The following is a 19,761-nucleotide window of genomic DNA, read 5'->3' on the forward strand; positions in this document are numbered from 1 at the left end:
TTCTGAAGAAAAGTCATACTGGACTTGAAATATTAACTCTTTCTCTCTGTCCCCCCAAATGCTGCCAGGCCTGCTGATTTTCTCCAATATTTTCTGTGCTTGTTTATAAAAGAAACTTGCTCTTGAGGCTTCAGACTTCAAGATAGCAGCTTGACAAATAATTATTTCTTGAAAAGTAATTGGTGAGCAGATATAAGTAACTGGTTTGGCAGCCAATTAAACACAAATCTGATTAAAGCAGAGCTTGGCACTGTATTGGAGTACTAAGGGAATGCTCTACTGTTAAAGTGGATATAAAAGACTTTTTTATTTCAAATTTTAAAAACATCTATATATATAGCCACAAATGCAGTTCAGTTCTGTACAGTAGCCTGTCAAGGAAACTAACAAACGTTGGAGTTTGAATCTATTCAAACAAACCAAAGGCATCTCTTACTCAAACAAGACAACATTTACATGGACTGAAAACAGCAAATGCTGGAGACCACAGCAAACAGGCAGGAGGCTTGAAGAACACAGCAAGCCAGGCAGAATCAGGAGGTGGAGAAGTTGATGTTTCGGGTGTAACCCTTCTTCAAGATTTCTTCAGGTCAGACAGCATCCGTGGAGAGAGAGCAAGCTATCATTCTGAGCCCCAATGATCCTTCATCTCTGAAGAGTCACCCAGACTCAAAATGTTAGCTTGCTTTTTCTCCATGGATGTGCTGTCTGACTCACTGTGATCTCCGCTGTGATCAGAACAGATTCCAGCAACTGCAATCATTTGCTCCGCCATTTGGCAGAATTCCTCATCGCCAGAACTTTCCAACAAGCACCAAGACATGGCTTGGCTGGTGGTGAGAAGGGCTCTGCCTGTGAGATCCTTTATGCACGCCCGGACTCTCAGCCGCACCGCACGCTGCCCTCGAAGCGGCTGCGGGGGGGAAGTGACTGTCACACACCTCCTTCTGGAATGTGCCTATGCAGAGGAAGTCTGGAGAAGAATGTCGAGGTTCGTTCGGAGCAGTGCCATGATGTGGGACTCCGTGCTCTACGCTCTGTTCCCCGCGACGCATACTGAGACGAACATCAACTGTGCCTGGAGGATCATCAACTCGGTGAAGGACGCTCTCTGGGTGGTCTGAAACCTGTTGATCTGCCAGCTGAAGGAGCTGACCCCGACTGAGTGTTGCAGACTGGCATATTCCAAGGTCGAGGACTACGTGTTCAGGGACGCGCTGAAGCTTGGGGCAGCTGCCGCCAAGGCGCAGCGGGGAAAGGCCACCATGTAACGTCTGCCTGCCTAAAGAAGAACAGGGGGCCCACACAGTCATTTGGGCTCTGCTAACGTCTCAGCAGAACAGCTGGATAGTAAATGTACAGACTTGTATACAGGAAAAAAAATAAATTTTGATGTCTGTATGTAAAGCAATGTAATGTGTGCACAAGAATGGCATGACCAATTGTATAGAGATCCAAATAATTTTATGAATAAAGAATATTTTTGAAAAAAAAACAATTTGCTCTACATTTACATGCAGTTCTGAGGAAGGGTCACCGAACCTGAAACATTAACTCTGATTTCTCTCCACAGATACTGCCAGACCTGCTGAGTTTTGCCAGCAATTTCTGTTTTTGTTTCTGATTTCCGGCATCCACAGTTCTTTCAGTTTTTACATTTACATGCATTTGAGGTTCAGGGTGCGTCCGATAACTGAATGAACCACTTAACTTTGGCAGAAAGATCTCAGACAGTGGTCTTTCCGCACAGAAGATCCCACAGCATTATCTCAAAAAGAGACATTCTCGTTATACCTGGCCAATACTTATGCCTCAATCAACTTCACCTTTTATTGGGATGTGCTGACATTTCCTACATTACGATAGTGACTGTACTTCAACAATACTTAATTAGCTGTAAAACCAGTGGCTAAGAAAAGTTCCATTTAAATGCAAATCTGTTTCTCTTTTCAAATGAATATTTGCATTTGAACAAGTGATTTTTCTTCTTGTACCAAGTTCAAACCGGCTAAACCTATTGGCACATGTCCCAAGATTAGCTGGAATATTAATTTTGTTGAATGAAGCTGATTTTAACTGTTTATTCACTGAATCATATTAAATAAGATCCGTTTTGGAGCAAAGAGGGCTAAGGAGAGATTTGGCTCGAGATGTTTAAAGATGTAGAATGGTTTAAGAGAGTGAATAAAGAGGAAGTGTTTCAGTGGCAGAAGGGCTGGTAATCACAAGACAGAAATTTGAGGTGATCAGCAAAAGAAAAGGTAATGTGAGGAATTATTATTTTACACAGGGTTATTGTGATCCACCTGACAAGGAAGAGTAGGAACCTTCAAAAGAGAATTGGATGAATAGTTGAGGAGAAGAATCTTTCAAGGCAATGGGGAAAGTGCAGGGATTGGGAATAGAAGTGGGGGTCTGCTGGTACAATGCACCAAATAGACTGTTTCTATGCTGCACCATTCTAAGATTTTATAAATATGAAAAAATACTAAAGGAGAAGACTCTATAACATTCCTATGAATCAATTTAATCGATTCAGGCACATGACCACATATTCTTATTGATCCAAGCTGACATCTGTTGTATGCGGATATGAAAGGGTTAATAACTGACAAGAGCAATAAATATCGCCTACTGTGAGGATATCATGGGGAACTGGTGGGAGAGTAAAGTAGAATCTTGTGGCAGACAGACTAAAGGCTAGATCTTTCCAAAGGTCTTTGTAGTAATGTCGAGCCTATTACAGCTTGAACATAGTTGCAGAGATGCAGCCTTGTTTACTCTACAAGATCCTTCTCATCAGACCTGAAAGTAGCTGCCATTGCACACACGAGACAATGTAATTCCCTGAGGAACCCACACTTTAGAAGTTACAGATGGCGGCATGCACAACAACTTCATCTTTATTAGACCATTATTCTCTAGGTCCTTCATTATACCCTCTCTGCAGAATTACCCTAATCTTTCACCTTTTGCCAATGTTGGGTTCTGTTGAGCCAATGGCTCTCAAGTTACCTGCTTGAGTCATTCTTGATAAAATAATACTTTAATCAGATAGATCTGATTTATTATTGTCCCATCTAATGAGATACAGTGAAAAGTATCATCCTGTGTGCTATCTGGGCAAATCGTAAAATTGCTCCAATGCTCAGAAATTATCCTACTTTCAACAAGTCCATTAAACTATCCACCTCCTAACATATGTTTATATTCACCTCTTGTGTAAGTATCCTAGACAAGGTCTGCAGGACGCCTAGTCAAATTTCTTGTGGTGCTTTCTGCCTTTCCTTTGTTTGTAATTTCCAACAATCCTTGCCACTGCAGCAAAAGACAGCCAATCACTCTCTGCCTAAACATTGATACAAGATAATTTATAAAATCTGCCCTTTTCAGTCTCTTGATATTTTTCAGTGTTCCTAGCCTTTCCCTGATCACTTGTTTTCCAAAAATACATTATTGAAAACCTTTCAGATCATACTTTATATTCCAAGTGATTAATTTTCTGAATACAGCTCTCCTGACAAATTTAACTTCCTTAACTTTCTATTAATCTCTGTCCTCTGTTGTGCCTTTGACATCAGGTTTCAGCAAAGGTACTTTTTCCCATTCTTTGTCTCACTTTTTCCATTTCCTTCTGCCTTCACTGTACCTTACTGGTGGAATATGTTAAATATTTGACGTCTCAGACTAATGCAGAGATGACACTAGTTCATATGTGTATTACAGGTGTTATTCACAGTACAATGCATCGTTTACTTTCAGGAGAAAGTGAGGACTGCAGATGCTGGAGATCAGAGTCGAGAGTTTAGTGCTTGGAAAGCACAGCAGGTCAGGCAGCATCCGAGGAGCAGGAGAATCGACGTTTTGAGCATAAGCCCTTCATCAGAAATTATGTGTAACTTTCACTCTGAGCCCACACCCAGACTTAGCCAATCAAGCATAGTGAGCATCAATTGTAAATAGACTCACACAATCAAACACAATTGAATATATTAGGAAATACTGCATTGCATTCTATAATGCATTCTTTAAAGGCTTCTATTTATCATTTGTAAACCCCCCGCTTCATGGTTGGTCTAGTGTGGCTCCCTGGATTATTTTATGTGCTCAAATGATGCCACATAACCATCAATGTTTACCAGTGTTGGAGACCACATTTTCAGTGTCAACTTCATCACCACTGCCCCTCCACCCCTACCTGTGCCACTAAAATAAAGTTCTCTTTACCTGTGAAATATAACCCATAAAGTTACCTCTGAAGGAATAATAGAGCTTGATCTAGGAGTATTAGTGTTAGGAATCAAAGCACATAGGGCCCTAACCTTAATTTAATGTTCTGACTGCAATTTACATTGAAATAAAAACAAGTGAAGCAGCACAAAAGCTAACTTAGTTTTGCTCTTCGTCCATATAAGGACAAGGGTTGGCCAAGCTAAGATCATCACCAGGAAGTTCAGAGTTCATCGTTAGAGCTCTGACGAAGAGTCATGCTGGACTCTGTTTCTCTCTCCACAAATGCTGCCAGACCTCCTGAGTTTCTCCTGCAATTTCTGTGTTTGTTTAAGATCATTCTCAGGCTTGTTGTAGGGTTTGGTTTTTGATTCTGAGTACAAGTTTGAAGGCTTCTAAATTTCATCTTTATCAGTCTCCAAGTCAAGCCTGTAATCTAAATAGATTCTGTTTGGATTATAGGAGACCAAAAGACCATAAGATACGGGAGCAGAATTCAGTCCATCAAGTCTGCTCCACCATTCAATCACAGCTGATAAGTTTCTCAACCCCATTCTCCCACTTTCCCCCTGTAACCCTTGATCCCCTTGATATTCAAGAATCTATCTCAGTCTTAAATATGTCTTTAAAAAAAAAATGACCCAGCCTCCAGAGCCTTCTGTGGAAATGAATTCCATAGATTCACCACTCACTGGCTGAAGACATTTATCCTTTTCTCTGTTCTAAAATGTGTTCCCTGTATTCTAAGGTTTTTCCCTTGGGTCCTAGTGTGTCCTACTAATGGAAACATCTTCCCAACACCTACTCTGTCCAGGCCATTCAGTATTCTGTATGTTTCAATTAGATTCCCCCTCATCCTTCTGAACTCCATTGAGAGTTTAGCCTTTTATGACATATGAAGACACACACAGGCAGATGCACTTGGTAGGCCAATCAGTTTCTCGAGCCCACTCTGCCATTCTCAATCACCTTCATGGCAAATACTTCCCAAGCGCAAATTAGGAAGGGAAACGAGAACAGCCATAGTTCTGAATCGTAGAATTAATTAGAATTATGATGTTTGAAAGTTCCTTTAGGCTAGCTTCTAGTTGCTCCAGTGGTCACTAGAAAAAGATCTTTGTGCTGAGGCCATTCACAGGAAGCTGATAACTGAGTGTTTGTTGCAGTTAGCTGCTGTCACTGTATGTACTTCCCACAGCAGCTCAACTAACTGGAGAAGCAAAGCTTGGCCTTTCTGCCCTCCAGGCAGCGGCCCTGGGATAGAATCCATTGTGGGGTGAAAGGTCAATGGGAGATGAGGTGATCACAGCCTTCGGATATGCTCTGGAGCTAAGATGACGTCTCTCTGGCCCTCACATCCTCAAACAATTTAGGAAAATTACATAAGTAAGCTTACTTACTGGGTGGCAATAAGGTGACATTGAAGACTGGAAAGCACAAGTGGAGCAGACTACAGGCCTACTCACCAGAGGGTAACCCAATTTTCCTGAAGGGTCCAAAAGCATTTTGCCCCTCATTAACACATACCTGGTCACACTAGATGCCTGAAAAATTACCTGACCCAAATCCGGACAGAATACCTTATCAGATATCCTGGGGGACGAGAATATCATTTCACAATACTGGAACTTATGTCAACCTATGCACCACAAATTCATCCGATTTCTTCCCACTTCGAACAAAAGGAGATTTTCAAATGAAAGACTTCTATCTTTATGCTGACAGCATGTTCGTGTTTGAAAATTAAATCCGATGCAGCACATTTTATCTTTTATGAACATAGACTAGTCATCAAGAATGGTCATCAATGAATTACATAATATAGTTTTTTTCTGACATAAGCTTAGTTAATTTCTTTTAACAAGACCTCAGCTTCCATTTCACTTCGAAATGCTAAAGCAGCAGTGAGAAACATAACAGATGGCCTGAGAGGTCCTGCACTTTACCATTAATAGTACATGGACTGTGCTGTCTTGGATATTTAATATAAAATTATATCACATTTATCTGTCCCATCTTTACTGCCTTCACTCCAAAGCTGCGGTTCACTGGGTCCCAGAGCCTTCCCCTACATTGTCCAACTGGACGCTGAATGTCAGTGAGATACTAAAATGCCAAATTTTTCACAAATAAGGCATTGTGTAACAGGAATTAATGAGGAGCAATAAACTGTGGCTTTTGTTGTGGTAATTGTTAGCACAAACATTTGTTGGCATATTTCTTTCACCAGTAAATGAACTTATCAAACTGTTTCCGAGTTTAGTTTTGCAAACTCAATATGGATCAGGAAAGTACTTGAAACGTTCTGATCAATGTATTTAGCAGATCAGAAATTTATAACAACCAGGCCATTAGCTGGAATTAAAAACACTTTCAGCAATTTTTTTAAAAAAGTCAGTTCTTTTTAAACAAATCAATATTTTAAAAAGTTCCAAAAACAGAAATTGCTGGAAAAGCTCAGCAGGTCTGGCAGCATCTGTGAAGACAAATCAGAGTTAATGGTTCAGGTCCATTGACCTTTCCTCACAACAGCATTCTGAGGAAGAGTAACTCGACACGAAACATTAACTCTCCCAGACCTGTTGAGCTTTTACAGCAACTTCTGTCTTTGTTTCTGATTCACAGCATCTGCAGTTCTTTTTTTAAAAGGTTCCTTGTTCTTTCTTTATTTACTTATATCCCATGCCACCATCAAACTACCTCTAACAAAAATCTTGCTAATTTCCACAGTCACCTGAGGTCAGGTCTGATCATAGAAGTCATTAGGAACATGTTGCTTTCAGGCTGGGTGCTGCTAAATGGAAAGAGAGTGTGAGGGGACAGAAAAATACAGAGGTGGAAACAGATTAAGAGAGGCAGACACAGGCGAAAAGAAAGAGTAAACATGGGAAGGCATTGATTATGCTTGTCTGGCTGTTATACCTCAATTCACAGTCTTTAGATTCAGGTGAACCCAATTTAGAAAGGATTTCACTTAAGTCTTAAGCAATAAGTCTGCACTAACAGACTTACTAATCTATACAGATATTCAATATCCATTACATAAATGTTCTCCTCGCAGCCCATTTAATCAATTTGCAAAAATAAGCTGTACATGACAACCAGATCCAATGGTTTATGGTGGTTATTTCATTTTCCCTTCTTTGGAATTTTTTTTACTAGCATTGTGAGGTCTACATTATGCACATGCATACATTTCTAATTAAGGCAATTGGTTTATGGTGAATGAAAAATACCATTCTTTTTAACTTCAAGAGATCCTGGTATTTTTGCACATTTAGTGATTATATCCTGGAACTCTGTTCCATTTTCCCTGAAAATCACAGATCAGCAGCAATGTGGATAGAAGAGACCAATTTCAGAAATTGAAGTAACTTTGAAGATTAGAGACACGCATGATAACTTGCAAGGCATAGACTGTGGGAGAGGAAGCCTAGAGGAAGTACTGAACAAATATTGTAGCATAGAACATAATTCTCGTCCTCACATTATTAAAAAAATTGAGATAATGGAGAAGATACAAAAAACAATGCTACTAGAATGGCACCAGAACTAGAAAGTTGCACCAATCAAGAGAGTTTGAATAGGTTGGATTGTCTTCCTGCAGATTAGGTGGGTCAGCCAAGGTAAAAAGCCCATGCGAGGTCAAGGGGATGGGTGAGATTGTGGGAGGGGTGGTGTCTGGATGGGATCAGTGCAAATTCAATGGGCTGAATGTCCTCTTTCTGCACTGAAGAGATTCTATTAAAGATTTTGTTAAGGTAGACAACAGAGGAGATATCTCCACTTTTGGGTGAAACTAGAACTGGAGCCACTGTTATATAGGACGATGGTGTTACAGTTCAGTCAGGGAGTCTGAGTTGCTGTAACACTTTTACATTTATGTCGTAGACGGGAGGAATAACTAATGATGGCAGGGGCTCCAATTTTCTTTCCATCACATGCCTGACTAGCTCTTCCTGCCTGCCATCAGGAGTCACAGACCTGATAATCAAAATGCTTGGCTGCATTATGAACAACATTCTCTGGTCGACAAGACCTGGTGTAGGAATTAAACCTGGAGCTTCTAGCCCAGAGGCAGGGACACTACACATTGCAACACAAGATCTCCTAAATACCAGAGCATCAGTATTAGGGAGTTCTAAGTCAAAAATCACACAACACTAGGTTATAGTTCAACAGGTTTATTTGGAGGCTCTACCTTTCAAAGCGCTGCTTCTTCATCAGCTTCAAAAGCTAGAGCCTCCAAATAAACCTGTTGAACTATAATCTGGTGTTGTGTGATTTTTAACTTTTGTCTACCCCAGTCCAACACAGGTACCACCACATCAGGGAATTCTAAAGTATCTTCTTTATCTAGAGAATGGGTTAGAAATTGAAACTTGCTACGACAGGAGTGGAGGCAAATCTTAGTGATTTATTTAAGATAGTGAGGCAAATGAGTGAGAAAAGGAGTTTATGCTAATGAAGTGCTATGCTAATAGGCTCATGTGAGGCATTAACATGAACCATGGAACATGAATCATAGAACATAGAACATAGAACATAGAAGAATACAGCGCAGTACAGGCCCTTGGGCCCTCGATGTTGCACCGATCCAAGCCCACCTAAACTACACTAACCCACTATCCTCCATATACCTATCCAATGCCCTCTTAAATGCCCATAAAGAGGGAGAGTCCACCACTGTTACTGGCAGGGCATTCCATGAACTAACGACTCGCTGAGTGAAGAACCTACCCCTAACATCAGTCCTATATCTACCCCCCCTTAATTTAAAGCTATGCCCCCTTGTAATACCCGACTCAATACGCGGGAAAAGGTTCATACTGTCGACCCTATCTAACCCCCTAATCATCTTGTACACCTCAATCAAGTCACCCCTAAACCTTCTTTTCTCTAGTGAAAACAGCCCCAAGTGCCTCAGTCTTTCCTCATACGGTTTTCCTTCCATACCAGGCAACATCCTGGTAAACCTCCTCTGCACCCGTTCCAATGCCTCCACATCCTTCCTATAGTATGGCGACCAAAACTGCACACAATATTCCAGATGCGGCCGTACCAGAGTCTTATACAACTGCATCATGACCTCAGGACTCCGGAACTCAATTCCTCTACCAATAAAAGCCAGTACGCCATATGCCTTCCTCACCGCACTATTTACCTGGGTGGCAACTTTCAGAGATCTGTGTACATGGACACCAAGATCCCTCTGCTCATCCACACTACCAAGTATCCGACCATTAGCCCAGTACCCCATCTTTTTGTTATTCTTCCCAAAGTGAATCACCTCGCACTTAGCTACATTGAATTCCATCTGCCACCTTTCTGCCCAGCTCTGCAGCTTCTCTATATCCTGCTGTAACCTGCCACATGCTTCCTCACTGTCAACAACTCCTCCGACTTTCGTATCATCCGCAAACTTGCTCACCCAACCTTCTAACCCCTCTTCCAGGTCATTTATAAAAATGACAAACAGCAATGGTCCCAAAACAGATCCTTGCGGAACACCGCTAGTGACGGCACTCCATGAAGAAACTTTGCCATCAACTACTACCCTCTGTCTTCTTCCATCCAGCCAATTCCTAATCCAAACCTCTAACTCACCCTCAATGCCATATCTCCGTATTTTCTGCAGTAGCCTACCATGGGGAACCTTATCAAACGCCTTACTAAAATCCATATATACCACATCTACCGCTTTCCCCTCATCAACCTCCTTCGTCACCTTTTCAAAGAATTCAATAAGGTTTGTGAGGCACGACTTGCCCTTCACAAAACCATGCTGACTATCCTTGATCACATTATTCCTATCGAGATGTGCATAAATCCTATCCCTTACAATTCTCTCTAAGACTTTGCCCACAACAGAAGTGAGACTCACCGGCCTATAGTTACTAGGGCTATCCCTACTCCCCTTTTTGAACAAGGGAACCACATTTGCTATCCTCCAGTCTTCTGGGACTACTCCTGTAGACAAAGAGGACATAAAAATCAAGGCCAATGGCTCTGCAATCTCCTCCCTTGCTTCCCAGAGAATCCTAGGATAAATGCCATCAGGCCCAGGGGACTTATCTATTTTCACCTTTTCCAGGATTTCCAACACCTCTTCTCTACATACCTCAAAGCCATCCATTCTACTTATTTGTGCCTCAGTATTCTCATCGACAACAATGCCCTGTTCCTGAGTGAATACTGAAGAAAAGTATTCATTCAGTGTCTCCCCAATCTCTTCCGCCTCCACACGCAGCTTCCCCCTACTATCCTTGACTGGACCTATTCCTACCCTAGTCATTCTTTTATTCCTAACATACCTATAGAAAGCCTTAGGGTTTTCCCTAATCCTATCTACTAAGGACCTTTCATGTCCCCTCCTTGCTGCTTTTAGCTCTCTCTTCAGGTCCTTCCTGGCTACCCTATAACTCTCAATCGCCCCAATTGAACCTTCACGTCTCATCTTGAGATAGGCCGCCCTCTTCCATTTAACAAGGGATTCCAATTCCTTATTAAACCACGGCTCCCTCGCACGACCCTTTCCTTCCTGCCTGACAGGTACATAATTATCAAGGACACTCAATAGTTTCCCCTTGAACAAGTTCCACATATCATTTACACTCTTGCCTTGGAGTCTACTTTTCCAAGCCACACATCCTAAGTCATGCCTCACAGCATCATAATTTCCCTTACCCCAGCTATAATTCTTGCCCTGTAGTACACACTTATCCCTCTCCATCACGAGTGTAAAAATCACCGAATTATGGTCACTATCCCCAAAGTGCTCACCTACCTTTAATTCTAACACCTGGCCTGGTTCGTTACCCAGAACCAAATCCAGTATGGCCTCACCTCTTGTTGGCCTGTCTACATATTGTGTCAGGAAACTCTCCTGCACACATTGAACAAACACTGACCCATCTAACGAACTTGAGCTATAGCTTTCCCAATCAATATCAGGAAAGTTAAAGTCCCCCATAACAACCACCCTATTACTGTCACTCATCTCCTGAATCACCTTCCCAATCCTTTCTTCAATCGTCTATGCTGTAAACATATCTTAATACTTTGCAATGGGAAGTTGATGAAAGGTGAATTATTGATTTATTTTACCAACTCCCCAAAACAAAGCACAATTAAACTGCAATCTGTTTATTTGTTCGAGGCAGAGAATGAAGGAAACATAAATTTCCAGCAATGCCCAGGAGATATTTTTGATTTGCTGTGAAAATCCATGGGAAAAGACAGCTCCAAGTGGCAATAATTTCCCAAAGGGATTCAAACTCCTTGAGCAGAGTGGAAAGAACCCGCCTATTTCCGTGCTCAAGAGCTGGAAACAAAGTCTAATTAAATCTTAATGAGTTTGGTTATATACTAACAGATGCATTTTGAATTTATAAATACATAATTCTCAGGCCTTACTTGGGAAGATAGAGAATGTCACAGCCATAAGTAACACAGGGTAACTCGAGTGATTTATCGGTTCCCTTCGCAGTCTGGGACTGCCCTTTCAGTAAAGGGTAATGAGCACACTTGAACAATTCTTTTTGCAAAAATAATTTGACCTTTACTATTGAGAAAATCCAAAACATTTCACTTAATGCTTTCAACAGGAGTTGCATTTATCACAAATTAAAAATGCCTTGCCTGAGACTTATTTATTTAAAAGGCCAGTCAATGGAGTAGATTGATTATCCATATCCCAATCATGTGCTTTTCTATCCAATTAGTCACAAACATTTCCATGGTGAAGCCATGCATGAGATATCAGAAGCGCATACTGAAATAAATATTCATGAGGTACATACTTATAAATATTATTAATTCTGTCATTTGAGAGGTGCATGTGGGAAAATAGGCACTAACTAAACAGCTTAGTGGAACTTCTCTATCAACAAACCTTGTTTTTTTTTTAATTAAACCTTGTTTTTTTTTCCACTAGTGGTCAGAAACAGGGGAGGAAACCACCAGCAAAGACAAAACTAGGCTATCACCAGTAAAAGATCATATTGTCACTTCAGACTGCTACACAGAAACACCACTGTGTAACATTTCAAATGAATCCAAACTAAACTCCAGAGAGAGATTCTCTCCTCAGTTAATCCCATCCTCCTGTCAATTCCAATCTAACTCTCTTCCCACATTTATCTTTTATATAAGTGCTTGGTGGTACAGTAGCTATGATTAAAGATTTGTTAAAAGGAGACATTAAGTGGAAGCTATTTTTGTCCTGCACTCATCAGGACCGCAATGCAAGAAAACCCATTTTTGAAATGCAGCATAAGAGAATCCCTTTACTCATGCTGTATAAATTCTGTTACCTTTTGAAAGTTGGCTTTCTTGTGTTTCAGTCATGATGGGTACAATATTAAAAGCTTTGTCTTTGTGTCCATTTTTTATTGGTGTTTGCTTTTCAAAGGTTTGTCAATTCCAGAATAACATGTTAAACCATGCAGTTGCTCCAGTCTCTGAAAACATGGCCAGTCGCTAAAATAGCTCCACAAAGGCCAGTATCCCATCACCAAGTCAGCCTTTACTTACACGTGCTTAGTACATGACACTGACCCAGCTAGCTCAGAGCCAGCTCCAAGAAGGAAAAGAACCTCTGACATTCCTGCTTGCATCTGTCAGCCAGGATTCCCTTTTTGGACCAGATTAACAGTCCCAATCAGGGAACTCATATTCTATGAGATCCACCTGGATGACCTCATTACAATCATTACTGTCACTTTCACCCTGTTGAGTGATTTACTGACTGAACTGATGAGGTGGCTCATTAAATGCATTCTGATGTTAATGGGTTCTCCCTGCATCTTTCCACCAGAACAAGAAAATTTATCTTTACATAAATTCCTTTAAACAGACTACTTTGTGATGGGCATAAAAGTACACCCGCACTACATTTTCACTGCCTGTTACTTTAACTTGCTTAAGGCCTGAATTTCAAGCTCATTAAACATTTCACAACAGTATTTCCTTCTCACCTCAGCAATATACCTGCCATAGAAAAAGTCCAAAAACTTGGCTTCTCCTGCTGTCCTGTTTCTGTGAATGCCAGAGTGTGGCAATTTATTTCTGGCCTCCCAGTTCCATTTGAGCATTTGCTGGTATTCGCAAGCTATGTACTAAGAACGGAAAGAAAATTCAACCTGACTGCTTTAGCTTTGGCTGTTTGAATAGGTTTTCAGGTTAAGGAATTGTTTTTGTGGGTGAGGAAGCTGTTGACGTGCCATGCAAATGTCTCATCATTCTGACTTCTCAGTTCTGCCCCAAAAAAGATCTATGATCGCCAGTTTTTTTCACTGTAATTGTTGCTGTGTTCACATGTTGTTCTGTGCAGGGGCAGGAGACCAGTAATACAGTGGTAATATTACTGGGCTAGTAGACAGAGGCACACATTAATGCAGATATGGGACGAACTCTTAACCTTCGAATAGAGGTAGGAATCGGGTGCAGAATGCTGCAGGTAATTGTTTTTCCTTCTGCTTTTCTAAACCAGTACAATTTCCACGAGGCCTTATTTCAGATTGGGAAGACTGCATGTTGCTAAATGTACATGCAATTATCTGTGTTAGGGGTCACCATTGTGAGAACTGCAAGGAAACTGTACTTCCTCCAGCACAACATTTTCAGGTGGTAATGTAGGATTTTGAAAGCTCTGAAACAAAAACCCTTTCCTCCTGGGAGAGGTCATAATCACTGGAGGCTGTCTGAGTCGTTCAAAGGAGGTGCCAGGCTTTTATCTATTGGCTGCAGCACCGATGAGAGCCAACATTGCCTCTTTCACAGAAGGGACACTGCATGTCAGGCACCCAACTGGACAGCAATGGGCCTGCCTTGGTATCAAGGACCCATGGGGGTGAACCAGCCACCTACCGCGTGCTGCTAGTCAATCAGAAGCAGGCAGCTCTCACGGACCTAAGGCCGGATGCTCCAGCATCCACCCAAAGCTTGGGAATCATTGCCAGATTTCTGGGCCACAAGCGGGAGGAAAGGAAGAGCAAATATGGGATAGGGATCATTGGGGTAAGGAGGTCAGGAGCAAGGGCAAGGTGTGGGAGTGGGGTTGTTGACTCTTGTTGTGCTATCCTTCCTGAATGTTGGGCTGGTTGATCAGGTAGTGCCACCGTGCCACCCACAAAATAGTCATTAACTGTCCACTCATTGGCTGCAATGTTAGGCAGGGCTGGAAAAGCTGTCCATGGGTCACAGATTTAATCAGGATGGACACAGGATGCCAGTGAGACCCCCACCTCCCATTCCTCCAACTGGGGCAACACAGTGGTTCGCACTGCTGCCTCACAGCGCCAGGGATCCGGGTTCGATTCCAGTCTTGAGCAACTGTCTGTGTGGAGTTTGCACATTCTCCCCGTGTCTGTGTGTGTTTCCTCTGGATGCTCCGGTTTCTTCACACAATCCAAAGGTGTCCAGGTTAGGTGAATTGCTCATGCTAAATTGCCCCGTAGTGTCCAGGGATCTGTAGGTTAAGTGCATTAGTCAGAAGAAATATAAAGTAATGGTTTTGTGTGGGAGGGTCGGTGTGGACTGGTTGGGCCAAAGGGGCCTGTTTCCACACAGGAGAGATTCTATGATTCTAATTAAATACTCCTGACACCAATCTTTCCATGGAGGGGGGACATTAAATTCTGCCTGAGGAGTTACGACCATTCTGACAGGTAAGTGTAAAGTGCTTTGACAACTTCAAGCTGGCATTTATTGTAATGTAGCTTTGTGTTTAATGCAGTGCATCATTGAGGGATGGATCCTGCAAAGGTAAGTTGAATCTCACATTGAACAGCATTGTGCAGTTGTTGTCATGCATTACCGTACAGGCGAAGGTCTACAATGCAGGCTGTAAGTGACTCATGGCCTGTATTATGAGTAACACTTGCACTTCATGCCCAGATAATATAATGGCAAAATAGTTCTGTTGCTCTGTCACAATCCTTCTAGATTGATTAGAGTGCTGCTTTAATCACAGAGAGTGCTCCAATGGTTTTCCTACTAATTATTCAGTTTCAAAAATCAAATTGTCCCCTCTGCTTCAAGATGTTCACTCAACATCCCTGAGTTAAAAGTTCTCATTGATTTATAACACCGCTATTGGTGGAGAAAGAGTTATTTTTAAAAAATTGAACACTATAATTCTTTTCCACATCCAACTGGTCAGCAGAATGACACCAATTGATAGCTCTTTCAAGGACCTAGTGAAGACACAATGGGCTGGTTGGCTTGCATAGTTTCAACACGGGGGGAGGCCAATTTTATTCAGACCTATGCCAGGCAAAGCTGAGACTGGATTCTGCTTAATCAGACCAATTCTCTCTAGAATTTGAAGGATTTTGTCCAGCCTTTTCAGTGTAATTGGCTCTCAGTAAACTAAGGGTTTCACGACTTAATCAGGTTGTAGTGCCCTGGCTGACAACCAAAAGCAGATACTTCCCTTTCCTGCTTGTTTTTTTTGAGCAACTATTTTAAGACTACAAGTATTGAATGTGGCTACAAATTATTCCAGGATACATTGCCAGCTTTCCTCAATTGCTCTAAATAACTCCAGAAGTTAGATAAGAGGAACAGCCAGCACAAAATCGATGCTGGTTTGTGAACAGGAGGGTTGGATTACATTATATAGTGAGTAAATCATTGATAATACAATTCTTTTTAATGCAAGTTTTTTCTAATGTCTTCTAATACATTTCGTCATTATGACATTGCCTTCCATCTCTTTCACAGTTTAAGGTTCTCAAACTGTGCATCAATTAGATAATGAAAAGTGTTTTGCATTTATCAGGCTCCCTCTTTCATCTCTCCTCAGTTGACCAGGCACTATAGATGAGGGCTTCTCTGCTTGTCACAGTGAATAGCAAAGATCCCATTGCGCTGCTTAAAAACTTAGGGGAGGTGACGGCCTAGTAGTATTATTGCTAGATTATTAATCAAGAGACCTCAGTAATGTTCTGGGGACCCAGGTTCAAATCCTGCCATGACAGATCATGGAATCTGAATTCAATAAAAATCTGGCATTAAGAGTCTAATGATGACCATGGTTGATTGCTAGTGAAATTCTTCTGGTTCACTAATGTCCTTTTGAGATTGAGGAGTCCAGGCCTATACTCTCTGGAGTTTATTTGTATGAGAGGAGATACTAAAGGGGATTGATAAAATAGATGTAGACAGGGTGTTTCCTCATGTGGGGCAATCAAGAATGAAAGGGCCTGACTTTAGGATAAGGCATAATAGATGAGGAGAAATTATTTCTCTCAAAGGGTCCTGTGGAATTCACTCCCCCAGACTGTGGTATATGCTGGGACATTGAGTAAATTTAAGGAGGAGATAGACAGATTTTTAATTAATAATGGGTTAAAGAGCTATGCAGAGTGGGCATGAAAGTGGAGTTGTGGATGAGATGAGATCATCCGTGATCTTATTAGATGGTGGATCAAGCTCAAGAGGCTAAACTGCTTGCTCCAGCTCTGAGTTCTTTATGGAAGGAAACTGCCCGGTCTGGCCTCTATGTGGCACCAGACCCATAGAAATGTGGATGACCTTTAATTGTCCACTGGACATTTGGGGATGGGCTTTAAATACTGGCCTTGCCAGAGATGTCCACATCCTGTAAATGAATAAAATGAGCAGCGAATTCTCTTTATATCCTCCAGACCATTTCTCCCTCAATCAGCATTCCTCCCACTGTGAGTGTACCTGCACCGGATTGACTGCACTAGTTCAAGAAGGGGTCTCACCACCATCTTCTCAAGGCCAATTAGGTTTGGAAACAGATACCAGCCTCATTAAAAACATCAGCAGCCCATGAACAAATTAAAGAGAGAAATAACCAGAATTACTGGCTGTGCAACTCATTGTCTCTGTATTGTTAATTTATAAGCATATAGCTCGGAAATCCGATGGAGAGTTGTTTTAATCTCAATACAGTTCAATATTACAGATTACACTATAGGTTTTTTGCAGCTGTCTATTCACACTGCACATGACAAGGTTACTTTAAATACAGTGAGACTGCTTGAAAAGATTGAAGATTTTATCTCAAGGTTCCCCAATGAATAAACTTCCTTTTCAAAGTTGGTGTCCTGAAGGTTCATCTTTAACAAACAGCAAAGCAGATCTTGAGAACTGGAAGAAATACTTATAAGGGGCAGGGAAGAAAATACAGGACAATGGGAAACCAATAAGGGAGTGGGATTACAATCTCCCTGGAGCCAGATGGCCTCATGTTTCCCCAGTGGTGGTCAGTCTATCCTGTTCACAAAGAATAGTTTTGCCTCAAATACCTACTCTGCCACTTGTCACGTATTCTATTTTTTTAAAGTAATTATTTGCCTTAATACTTTGAGATGAGGTTTCATTATTAAAATAGGATACTGTATACAGTAATAAAGGAGCTTTCTTTGGGGTTAACAAAAACATTCTCGCGGAGTCGGTGTCCTCCTCTAGAGGTCGCGTTTCCCAATCATTTATGTTAAGTTCTGGCTTTGGCTGCAATGAATTCATTCTCAATGAAGGATCATGCAATGTAAAAGAACATTCGGAAAACAAAGGGGGGGGGGGGGGGTGGTGGAGAGGGTGATTTGCACAAAGCAATCGAACATATTTACAGGGATAGAGTCCCAGAATAAAACCACATTTTCTTACGGGGCTCACCACCCCTCCCTCCAAATCTCTTCCCTGAAGATCAGCATCCACAGACTCTGCCTATGTCCACTTATTGGGGCGGGATGGCTGTGGTGAGTGAGTGAGGGACACAGACAGAGCGAGGCAGCAGCAGCATCAGAGGAATAGAGACAGCAAACAGCCCACTGCACCCAATCTGTCCTGGCTCTCCCCATCACCGGGAGGGAAACGCACGTCAAATCCATGGGGAAGACTTACCTGACAATGCACAACTCTCTAACCCGCAACACCGCATCGTTAGACCTGGAACAATAGGCGTTCGAATGCCGAAAGCAACAGGCTCTTTGCCTTAAAGAGAAAAAAAATTACAAACGTGTATAATCTTGAAGCGGGATTGTCTTTCACCCTCCGGCTCCTTCCATTGACACCAAGAGTCTTCCTCAGACACAATTATTCAGTCTGCTTCGACTCATGGGTTCCTTCTTCTTCAAGTATCTCCGATCACTTTGTTTTATCCGCTTTCCTCACAATCTCCACCAAGAGCAACTACGTGTTGTTTGCTGCAGATTTGTCAATCGAATGGTTCACTTGACGCTGTGGAGTTCTTCGTGCGGATGGCTTCTCGTCTCCTGTTTTTTCTCTCTCTCTGTCCTTGGATGATTTTTGCCTCCTGCAGTCTGTCACTGCTCCTCTCTGTGTGTGTGTGAATCCGATTTCACCCTCTTCCCCCCCCCCCCCCCCCAACAAACAAAACTGCTACAAAGGCTGGAAGATTAGGAATCTCTCTGCATGTGTGTGCCTCCTGCTTACACCAGACAGCATCAGCAGGGAATCACCAACATCTGGGACAGTCCACTCATATTATACGCTCGCACCCCTCGCTCTCTGAAAGGGACTTTTAATACACACGGGGACCTGACAATTTCTCGAATAACAGGAACGAGAGGAGGTCTGCATTTTCCTTCACCAATACTGAACCGACAGCTTTAAAATATGTCCATTCACAAGTTCAGCATTTACAAAAGAAAACAATTCTTTCATTTAACGCTTCTAAAGAAAACACGCTTGTGTTTATAACAATACCTTATGGTGTCACTCTATCTGAAAGTACCTCATAGCCAATTAATCTCTGCTTTCGATTTGCAATGAACCATTGAATCTCACAGTATTGAAGGAGTCAATTTATCATATCCCTCTCTTTGAAAGCTAAACTGGGTCCCTTTTCAATATGAACTCAACAGTTCTGATTTTCTTTAAGGGCGAGATAATATTGAACATTATAAATAACAGCTCATACTTTATTAGGGGGAGAGACATAGGAGTAGGGTCAAGCTGTTCAGCCCCTCTAGCCTAGTCCACCATTCAATGCCTCAACTATATTTGCATATTTTTATTATTGTTCATTTACAGATTGTTTTTAAGGTACCAATCCGAGTCTTGAAATTTTTAACTGACCCAGCATCTGCAGCCTTTTTAGGAGAGAGAAATTAGAAATTCCAAGACACATGGTGTTGAGTAAATGCTCCCTGATGTTCACTCACCTGCATGTACAGCTGGCCTACCTACATCTGTAGCCTTACAAATGCCAGTGAATATAGCTATAGTTTGTATAAATTTTCCTCACAATTTAAGCCTTGGCAAGAAATAGGAAAATAACACCACCTTAAGAAGTTATTTTACATTCTCATTATGTTCCAAAGCACTTCACGGTTGAAGAAATACGTTTGAAGAGTCACCACCATTGTCTTGTAAAAAAGCATGACAGCCACAATATTTTCCTGTATCAAAAATCCTCATATTACCTGGTAACGGTTAAGGTAGACTGGCTGGCCTAGGGGTATTGCTGTGATTTATAAATGCTCAAGACTTAAATTCATCAATCCATTTGTTTTCTTTCTCTTTTTTTTC

At 41.6% G+C, this 19,761-nt stretch overlaps 1 protein-coding gene across 2 annotated transcripts in view; it reads right to left on the reverse strand.

The window, feature by feature from the left end:
• Positions 1 to 18,535, reverse strand: part of lrrc3ca (leucine rich repeat containing 3Ca) — a 67,328-nt gene extending 48,793 nt beyond the window's left edge. The window contains exon 1 of one of the 2 annotated variants that reach the window (XM_043674886.2): positions 18,227 to 18,535. The gene's annotated coding sequence lies outside the window, so the exon portion shown is untranslated. Of the gene's footprint in view, positions 1 to 18,111 lie in introns of both variants that reach the window. The other variant, XM_043674885.2, reaches the window with a different exon arrangement.
• Positions 18,536 to 19,761: the final 1,226 nt, after the last annotated feature.

This window comes from Chiloscyllium plagiosum, unplaced genomic scaffold, assembly GCF_037043375.1.
Source record: "Chiloscyllium plagiosum isolate Xiang-an unplaced genomic scaffold, Cpla_swu_hap1 HiC_scaffold_32, whole genome shotgun sequence".
Lineage (NCBI taxonomy): Eukaryota > Metazoa > Chordata > Chondrichthyes > Orectolobiformes > Hemiscylliidae > Chiloscyllium > Chiloscyllium plagiosum.